The sequence below is a fragment of the Vicia villosa genome, linkage group LG1, assembly GCF_029867415.1.
Source record: "Vicia villosa cultivar HV-30 ecotype Madison, WI linkage group LG1, Vvil1.0, whole genome shotgun sequence".
Taxonomy (NCBI): Eukaryota; Viridiplantae; Streptophyta; class Magnoliopsida; order Fabales; family Fabaceae; genus Vicia; species Vicia villosa.
In genome coordinates, this window is record NC_081180.1 from 247,898,879 (window position 1) to 247,909,768 (window position 10,890).

A 10,890-nucleotide genomic window follows, 5' to 3' on the forward strand; every position below is an offset into this window, starting at 1 on the left:
GCTGATGAATATGACCCCCGTGACCCTTTAGTGTCACAATCATCACAACACCGTACCTCCATTGGGTTTGCAACGCCATCCAATCAATTTGGCTTCTATCAAGGCAGTTCAAGTTCCGGAGAGTGCTACCACCCGGAAACCGTGCCTCACCCTACTCCCCCACCATAATTTAGCACATTTGAGGGCTTGGGTAACCGACTTTACAATAGTCGGTTTTCAGGACATTATGGTGACGAATTCCTTGACAGCGACAGGCGGGACAACACAATGCCAGGGCCGTCTACACAGACACAACCTGAACCATAGAGAGGAAAGGGAAGGGGCAGGGGTGGCCCTAGGGTTCGCGGCGGCAATACACGTCCTCAACGTGTTATACGACCACCTAGATGCGGAACGGATGAGCGTTTGGGGGATGAAGGACACTATGATTTTTTTTTATTTTCGGTTTATCAGTTGTTGTCGGTGTAGCGTGTTGTTCAAATAAATAAAAAATTATTTCGGGGTTTATTTATTTCAATCCTTGTTGCAATAGTTGGTTCCGGTAGTCCAAATGGGTCCCCATTTATTACTTAAAATAAATGAAAAAAAATTAAAAAAAATAGCAACCCCACATAGGCGCCATTTCAAATGACATACCTAATGTGGGACAATGCATGCGCCATTTTGAATGGCATGCTTGTGTGTATGCGCCATATGAAATGGCTACTACACCTAAACTTTGTTGCTTTGCGCCAAATGGTTTGGCGCATACACCTGGGAAGTCTGGCAAACCTAGACATTTTGGTAATTTTTTTGAAAATATAATTTTTTAAATATTTATTTTTAAAGTTGGGTATTTAAATTTTTTGTTCTGATTTGAAATAAGCTTTTTCGAGTGAAGTGTCATTAAAGTTGATGGCTCGTGCAAACTTTTTAGCAAGAACTATTGTATCCTCAAGGTGCATACAAATAGGCTTTCCGGAACTTGAAAATTTATCAATCTTTTGTATTGAATTACTACAGGTTGAAATATCATCAGTAGTACGTGGTATTAAATTAGATGCTTTGACAATAACTTAAACTAATAATTTTAATTTTAATTACTCTATTAATCCAAATATATCCGAAGAGACATTTAATAATAATTATAATTTTACAAAGAATTTTTACAACTTCAAAAGAGTAAAAACTATTTATTAAATTATATTAATTAGAATACATATTTTATATATACTATAAAGAGATTAAATTGTATATAATCTTTTATATGTAAATTGAAAAAATATATGACTAAATTTCTCAAATTATTATATATATGGATTCTTTATATTTCCTTATTTGTTTTCACATCACCTGTTGTTGGTAAGTCATTTTTTTTATTTTTTTTATACTTTGAAGTTTATACACAACTTTTTATCATGTTTTTGTAATAATATTTTATAATCTCTTTTTATTGCAGGAAAATTTATTAAATTAAATTTTGAATGTAAATCTGATGCCGATTGTCCAAAATATAGGACCAGATTGGTAGCTTTAAAGTGCATTGATCACTATTGTACGGTTATACACTATTTCTAGGACCAGTAGAATACAAAATTGATTGATTGAGGAGTATGACAAAATGTATTCTCTAAAATAAAATGTATTTATTGTATGAGAGCTTTTTTATTTTTTATTTTTCTGTCTTAGTTCACATTGGTTTTTCTTATTTCTTAGATTAATTTTTTTATTTTGTAATACTGGTCTAATATTACAATTAATTTACATAAATTCCTTGCTCTAATATTGGTCTAGTAGTATATTTGATGATGAATGAAAAATTAGGATAAAATTATGGTTTGTAGTGATATGTTAATTTTGTAAATTTTTTTAAATCACTAATGAATAATCGAACCAAAACTATGTAGATTGAATTGGTTAAACTGGTAAATGAATTAATTCAAGTAATTAATGAGTTGGATCGATTTGAATCGACGGACTGGTGGATCGACCTGCAATTATAAACACTTCCAATTATGTATCCTATTTATTAGGTAGATAAAAGAGGCAAACGCAATGCATTTTTATAATTAATGGAACAAAACAAAGCAGAGCCGAATGAGACATAACAAAACAGAATAGAGCGGAGCATAACGAAATATAGATCCTACTTTATTGTTGGACTATTTTATTAAAAATATCTCATTTTATTGCTTACACCCCAATTGGATGGAACAAAAATTAGGCATTGAATGGAACACAATGAAATGGATTACATCATATTCCATTTTATTCTATCTATTATTTTCATATCCAAATAATAAAATTTTATTACTATTCTATTCGTTTTGTTCGGTCATATATTCACACCATTTAAACATATCCGAAGAGATATTTAATAATGATTATAATTTTACAAAGAATTTTTACAACTTCAAAAGGGTAAAACTACTTATTAAATTATATTAATTAGAATACAAACTTAATATTTATATGCCATAAAGAGATTAAATAGTATCTTATCTTTTATATGTAAATTGAAAAAATATATGGCTAAAATTTTCAAATTATTATATATCTGGATTTTTTATATTTCGTCTTTTTTTTTTCACATCATATTTTCTATTTTTTTTATACTTTGAAGTTAATACACAACTTTTTATCTTATTTTTGTAATATTATTTTAGAATCTCTTTTCATTGCAAGAAAATTTATTAAACTTTCAATAATGGAATGTAAAATTGATGCCGATTGTCCAAAATATTCAGATAAAATGGCATCTATTAAGTGCATTGATCACTATTGTACGATTATATACTACCAGTAGGCTCTAGTAGAATACAACGATGCTTGATTGAGGAGTATGAATTATAATTCTAAAAAAGAGAAATGTGTAGTATATTATGATAAAATATATCCTCTAAAATAAAATTTATTTATTGTACGAGAACTTTTTTATTTTTATGTTTCTGTCTTAGTTCACATTGTTTTTTTTTTCTTAGATTATTTTTTTGATTAGTTATTTTTTCTTTATAATTGAATTAAAGTTTTAAATTATTGATATATTTATTGTATTATATAAGTATTAAGGTTGCATAACGATTTTGTTTGAACTCTTGATTTGAGTCATTTAACAATTTTGAATTTTATAGAATATAATAATATAATGTCACTGCAAAGTTATAATTAGCTAATAAATAATACTACCTCCGTTTTCATGATCATTGGGGACTTTACAGTTGTATTTTGTATTTCTTATTTTATCTTCTAACAGATATATGCTTCTCTATAAAGGAAGTCATTGGAAGAATTTGAAATCAATGAATCAGTTCTACAAAACTATACCGAAGCGTTGCAAAACTCTGTTGAGAAAATCTTTGTATAGTTTTGTATTTTAGCGAGGAGTTTTTGTTTGTATCTTGATTTCAACACTTTTGTGTTGTTGTCCTTAAACATTGTGTAATCTGCTTGTTAGAAGCATCTTTGTATACACAATTGTAATCAACGTTGGTTGATAGATGTCTTGGTGAACTAAGTGATAGTCAAAATTCTCAAGAAGAATTTGGCTACGGTGATAGTAGTTTTATGATAAGGATCAGCTAAACTTGTTGGGATTGTCAGAAAGGTCGATCGTCTGTAATCGTTGATTATAGTGGATTATTTCCTTGGTGGGTGGATTGGAGTAATTTCGTTAACAGTGAATCAGGATAAAAATAACTGTGTCATTTATTTTTATTAACTTGTTAACTTTGTGTTTTGAGTTGCGGAAAGATTATATTTGGTGCAACGCAAGTCAAACCCCTCTATTTGTGTTTCCCGCACGTTCGGATATGGGTATCGAGATACCCATATGATATGGGTACGGATATGAACATTGGTGCCCACACGGGTATGGGCTCGGGTACGAGGATTTTTTCAAACTGTGCGTATGGGGACGAGTATTATAGTACCTTGCCCAACCCTGCCCATTGTCATTCCTAAAATTCATCCATATATCTTAACACTTAATAATTGTAAAAATTTGCACAATACATATCATTTATATAAAATGCATAAATTAGAAATGATATAAAACCAAATAAGAAACAACACTTATATTTAATTTACATAAATTCCTTGGTCTAATATTGGTCTGGTAATATATTTTATGATGAATGAAAAACTTGGATAAAATTATGGTTTGTAGTGATATGTTAATTTTTTAACTTTTTTTAAATCACTAACAAATAATCGAACCAAAACTATGTAGATTGGATCGGGTAAACTGATAAATGAATTAGTTCGAGTAATTATTGAGTTGGGTCAATTTGAATTGACCGACTGGCGAATCGACCCGCAATTATAAACACTCCCAATTATGTATCGTATTTATTAGATAGATAAAAGAGACGAACACAATTCATTTTATAATTAATTAAACATAACAAAGCATAGCCGAATGAGACATAACAAAATAGAATAGAGCGCAGCAGAATAAAATATAGATTCCAATTTATTGTTGGACTATTTTATTAAAAAGACAAAATATCCTTTTTGGTCCTGTAAGTTTACCTCAAAGTTTATTTTGGTCCCTAAACTTAAAGAATGTTCATATTGGTCCCTTAACTCTTCAAAATGTTTCATTTTAGTCTTTTTTTGTCTAATTAGAGACGGAAAAACTCAAAAATCAGCCGCTAAATTTGTTGCTAATTATAGTAAAAGGACTACAATGAAAGTTTTGATAAGTTAAAGGACCAATATGAATATTTTTTAAGTTAAGGTACCAAAATGAACCTTGGGGTAAACTTCCGAGACCAAAAAGAGTATTTTGCCTATTAAAAATATTTCTTTTCATTGCTTACACCCCAATTGGATAGAACAAAAATGAGGGGTTAGATAAACACAATGAAAACGATTACATCATATTCCATTTTATTCTATCAATTATTTCCATATCCAAATAATAAAATTTTATTATTATTCTATTACATTTCGTTCGTTTGTATATTCCAACTCTCCAAAAATATGCGAAGAGACATTTAATAATGATTATAATTTTACAAAGAGTTTTTACAACATTATAAGGATAAAACTAATTATTAAATTATATTAATTAGAATACAAACTTTATAGATAAAGAGATTAAATTATATCTTATCTTTTATATGTAAATTGAAAAAAATATATGGCTAAAATTCTCAACTTATTTTATATCTGGATTCTTTATATTTCGTTATTTGTTTTCACATCATGTTGTTGGTAAATCGTTTTTTCTATTTTTTTTTATATTTTGAAATTTATAAACAACTTTAGAAAATTTATACACAACTTTATATCTTGTTTTTGTAATATTATTTTATAATCTCTTTTTATTGCAGGAGAATTTATTATATTGTCAAGAATGGAATGTAAAAGTGATGGCGATTGTCCAAAAAATGTAGAGAAAATGGCATCTATTAAGTGCATTGATCACTATTGTACAATTATATTCTACTAGTAGGCTCGGGTAGAATACAAAAATGCTTGATTGAAGAGTATGAATTATAATTCTAAAAAAGATAAGGGTGTAGTATATTATGATAAAATATATTCTCTAAAATAAAATTTATTTATTGTACGAGAGCTTTTTTATTTTTATTTTTCTGTCTTTGTTCACATTGGTTTTTCTTATTTCTTAGATTAATTTTTTTCATGTAGTTATTTTTTGTTATAATTGAATTGAAGTTTTAAATTATTGATATATTTATTGTATTATGTAAGTATTAGGGTCGCATAACGATTTTGTTTGAACTCTTGATTTGAGTCATTTGATAATTTGAGTGTTACAGAATATAATAATATAATGTCATTGTAAAGTTCTAATTAGGTAATAAATAATACTACCTCTGGATTTCATGACTTTTGGAGACTTTACCGCTGTACTTTATAATTTTGATTTTGTCCTCCAATAAATTTATCCTTCTCTATTAAGGAAGCCATTGGAAGAATTTGAAATCAAATAATCAGTTCTACAAAACTATACCAAAGCAGTGCACAAACTCTGTTGAAAAAATATTTGTTTAGTTTTGTATTTTAGCAAGGAGCTTTTATTCGTATCTTACTTTCAACAATTTTGTGTTGTTGTACTTAGACATTGTGTAATCTGCTTGTTAGAAGCATCTTTGTATACATGATTGTAATCAACATTGGTTTATAGATGCCTTGGGGAATTAAGTGGTAGTCAGAATTCTCAAGAAAACTTTAGTTGTAGTCATAGCTGTTTTACGATAAGGATCGACTGAACTTGTAGGGATTGTCAGCAAGGTTGATCATAAGTTTATGGTGGTTGTCTGTAATAATTGGATTATAGTGGATTATTTCCTTGTTAATAAGGCGAAATCACCTTGGTAGGTGGATTAGAGTAACTTCGATAATAGTGAACCAGGATAAAAATAACCGTGTCATTTGTTTTGTTTCACTTGTTAACTTTGTGTTTTGAGTTGCGAAAATATTATATTTGGTGCAACCCAATTTAAATCCACCCTCCTTTCTTGTGTTTCACGCACTTTCACAGATATGAGTATTGAGATACCCATAGGATACAGATACGGGTATGAACATTGGTGCCCACGCGGGTATGGCTCGGGTACAAGGATTTTCTCAAACTGCGCATATGGGGACGAAAACTATAGTACCTCGCCAAACCCTGCCCATTATCATCCCTAAAATTCACCCATATATCTTAACACTTAATAATACTAAAAAATTGCATAAAACATGTAATTTATATAAAAATGCATAAATTAGAAATGATACAAAACCAAATAAGAAACAACATTTATACTTAATTTACATAAATTCCTTGCTTGGTCTAATATTGGTCTAGTAGTATATTTGATGATGGATGAAAATTTTGGATAAAATTGTGGTTTGTAGTGATATGTTAATTTGTTAACTCTTTTAAAGGGTAAATAGCTTTTTCGCCCCTGCCATATAGGCGAGTTTTGAAAAACTCCCCTGTAAAAAAAAGTTGTATGGATTGCCCTAACATTTCCAAAATATTTTAATTTTTTAACTTTTATTATTTTTTTATTTAAACCAAATACCACATGTGTTTATTTTTTTATGAACTGACCAAAATGCCCTCTTTATTAGGGATAAGAATCTTGTTTCCTCTCTCATGCCCTAGCCACCTTCTTCTTCGTTTCCTCGTTTCTCCCTGCTGTTCGTCGGTCTTGCACCATCATTTCTTCATATTTTTCTTCGCCAACTCCTGAAACATGACTAACCCAGTTTGATCCAACTCAAGCATTTCTTCAAACCCCAGAACACGACAACAACGTTAAAAACTCATCACCAACAACGTTCGCGACCTACACCCTCATCAAGATGAAGCTTCATCAGATTCATCACAGATTCCTCGATCTGCAAAAGCATATCACAGCTTCATCGATCAATAAAGCTCACAACATCAATTCGTTTGATTCACACAACAACTTGCAACAACTTCAACGCATCTTCAATCATCAAATCCGTAACGTCAGCTCGACGAATCTCATATTCATGGCAAGCAGGTCTTCAGTTTTAGAGAAATCAAAGAAAACGTAGAGGAGGAGCAAGTTTGAAACGCAACGAGTGTCAAAGTGCACATGACGCAGATCCGAATTTGGCAGCGCAAAGGAGGATTCAAGCTCCTGATTTGAATTGATTGTTCTTGTTATGCTTTTGATTTGAATATTGTTGTTTTAGTTTGTGCTTTTTGTGAGAGGAAAAGATCAAGAGTAGAATGGTTGAAAGAGAGATTGTTGAGAGATTAGGAAGGATGAGTGAAGAAGCTTGGCACATAGAGTTTTAATTTTGTGTATTCATGGAGAAGGTGAGAGGGTGAAAAGGATTTTTGTTGCTAAGGTTGGGTGACCGAAAATGGGAAGAGGATGGGGGCATTTTGGCCAGTTCATAAAAAATAAACAAATGTGGCATTTGGTTTGAATTAAAAATAATAAAAAACGAAGCCACATCAGCATTTTTGATGATGTGTCCTGCTTAAGGTTAAAATTAAAATATTTTGGAAAAGTTAGGGTAATCCATACAACTTTTTTTTTACGGGGGATTTTTTTCAAAACTCGCCTATATGGCAGGAGAGAAAAAGCTATTTACCCTTTTTTAAATCACTAATAAATAGTCGAACCAAACCTATGTAGATTGGATCGGGTAAACTGATAAATGAAGAGATATTTGAATAAAATAATTTATATATATATATATATATAACTATTTTTTATATTTTAATTAATATATTTAATTGTTTAATTGTTTAACTATTCTTTATATAATTAATATATTTAATTGTTTATTATATATATATTATTAAAATTACAAATATATTTATATAATTCACAATTTTAAAGAAGAGATATTTGAATAAAATAATTTATTAATAACTAAGTAATAATAATATGTACATTGTGTGAAAATTTAACAAGTAAACTCTCATAGCCTAGTGGTAAGGACCTTGGTGGTAAGGAGCTAAATGTCATGATTTCAAGTCCTATTTGATACAATAATTTTTAGGGTTTTTTTTTTGAAATTTTGAATTTTAATAATAAGTTAATAATATTAAATATTACGTGGAATTAAAAATAATTAAAAATAAAAAAATATAATTCTACGTCAGCATATATGTATTTTAAAAAATTAAAAATTTAAAAAAATATACAATCAGCGCGCCACATAAGAAAATGACGTGTGTCATTTCCTAGCAAAAGTCGTCTATATGACAGAGGGGTAAAAATGGTAATAACCCATTATATTAGAATACAAATTTTACATTTATATGCTATAAAAATATTAAATTGAACCTTAGCTTTTATATGTAAATTGAAAAAACATATGGCTAAAATTCTTAAATTATTTTATATTTGGATTCTTTATATTTCTTTATTGGTTTTCACATTACATGTTGATGGTAAATCGTTTTTTCTATTTTTCTTTTATACTTTAAAGTTTATACTCAACTTTTTTTCTTGTTTTTGTAATATTTATTTATAATCTCTTTTCATTGCAAGAAAATTTATTAAACTTTCAATAATGGAATGTAAAATTGATTTCGATTGTCCAAAATTTGTTGATAATTTTGCATCTATTAAGTGCATTGATCACTGTTGTACGATTATATACTAGGAGTAGGCTTTAGTAGAATACAAAAATGTTTTATTGAGGAATATGCATTATAATTCTAAAAAAGATAAAGGTGTAGTATATTATGATAAAATATATCCTCTAAAATAAAATTTATTTTTTGTATGAGAGCTATTTTATTTTTATTTTTGTCTTAGTTCACTTTGGTTTTTTTTATTTCTTAGATTAATTTTTTTCATGTAGTTATTTTTTCTTTATAATTGAATTGAAGTTTTTAATTATTGCTATATTTATTGTATTATATAAGTATCATTTTCGAGAGTGATTCCCAAAGAACGACTCAAGCTATTAGTTTTAATCATCATGGTTTGTCTGAATTCTGTTTTATTATTTCTTCTATTAGAAGGTTGTTGCATATCTATCCTAACTTGAGATAAAGTTTGTAAAACGTCAAGCGAATTCGATTGCGCACGCTATAGCAAAGATGAATGATTATTGAACTAGGCGTAGTTTATTTCACATGAGTCCTCCTTGTATCAATACTTTATTGATTAATGATATGATTTTATTTTCTTTTGGTAAAAAAAATTATTAAGGTCGCATAACGATTTTGCTTGAACTCTAGATTTGAGTAATTTGACAATTTTTAATTTTATAGAATATAATAATATATGTCAGTTATAATTAGCTAATAAATACTATTATTTCTGTTTTTTTATTATAAGTTGTTTTTAACTTTTCATACATATTAAAAAAAAGGGTTAAATATACTACACCCCCCTGCCATTAGAGCGATATTTGGTTTTGCCCCCTTGAAGTTATTTTTTTACGAAAACACCCTTATAAAAATTTTAATCAACTTTTACCACACCCTTTTACTCCAGATGCTGACTGGACTTTGACCCATTGCTTAGGTGGAAATAAAATAACCATTTAATTAATTAAAAAAAAGAAAGAAACATGTGGAGTAACCTCATGGCTCCGTTCTATTGAAAAACACCAATACGTGGCCAAAGTTTCGGTTGTTTCCTCATTCTAAAGCCTTCTTTTCATTTTCACGTAACAAAATATGCAGCACGGTTAGTTCAACTCCGCCGCTTCTTCACCCTCCTTCATATTCTGATTTTCATAACTTCTACGCTTCTACTGTGTTCTTCAGGTTTCTCTATCCATATTTTTATTCTTCAAAATAATTCATTGTTATTAACTAACTCCATAAGTTTCAAAAGAATTGTAATCTCGTCTTGTGTAACTTAACTGTACATTGATTGTAGAATATGTTTGTTTATTCTTCTAATTATATAGTTAAAATGCAATAACACAACTTCCCTTAAATTATGATTGTGCAATTATTTAGTAACTAACAGATTGTTAGTTGACTCAATTTGTTAGGGAAGATAAGGCCCATGAAGAATTGGAAGATCCACCTTGAGAAAGATGAAGACATATGAAGGCAGCACATTTACTAGTTAATTCATAACAAAATTTACAAGAAAATAGTCCGAAGCGTTAGTAGTTTCTATAGCAGCACATTTACTATCTTTCCTAGTTAATTCATAACACAATTAGTTGGAGTTGAATTGCATTCATCTCTCTAAGATAGAAATACAAACAAGACAACCTAATGATCTTAAGATAGAAAGCATGATTTGTGATTCAGTATGTTTTGCATGCATCGACGAAAATACTTAGAAATATATTTGTTTATCTCAAAATAAAGAAAACAAGTTTTGTGAATTGTGTATCATCCTATAGATCTGAGTATTCTGCTTTGAATATTACCGGAAAAACCGATTCTCTCTTTTGTTTCTAAGAAAATCTAATTGTTTTTTGCCA

The 10,890-nt window shown here is 29.0% G+C and overlaps 1 long non-coding RNA gene across 1 annotated transcript; it reads left to right on the plus strand.

Moving 5' to 3' along the window:
• Positions 1-1,217: 1,217 nt before the first annotated feature.
• On the plus strand, positions 1,218-1,654 carry LOC131625216 (uncharacterized). The gene is made up of 2 exons (XR_009290778.1): positions 1,218-1,341; positions 1,439-1,654. It is a non-coding gene; the product is annotated as an uncharacterized LOC131625216 (long non-coding RNA).
• Positions 1,655-10,890: the final 9,236 nt, after the last annotated feature.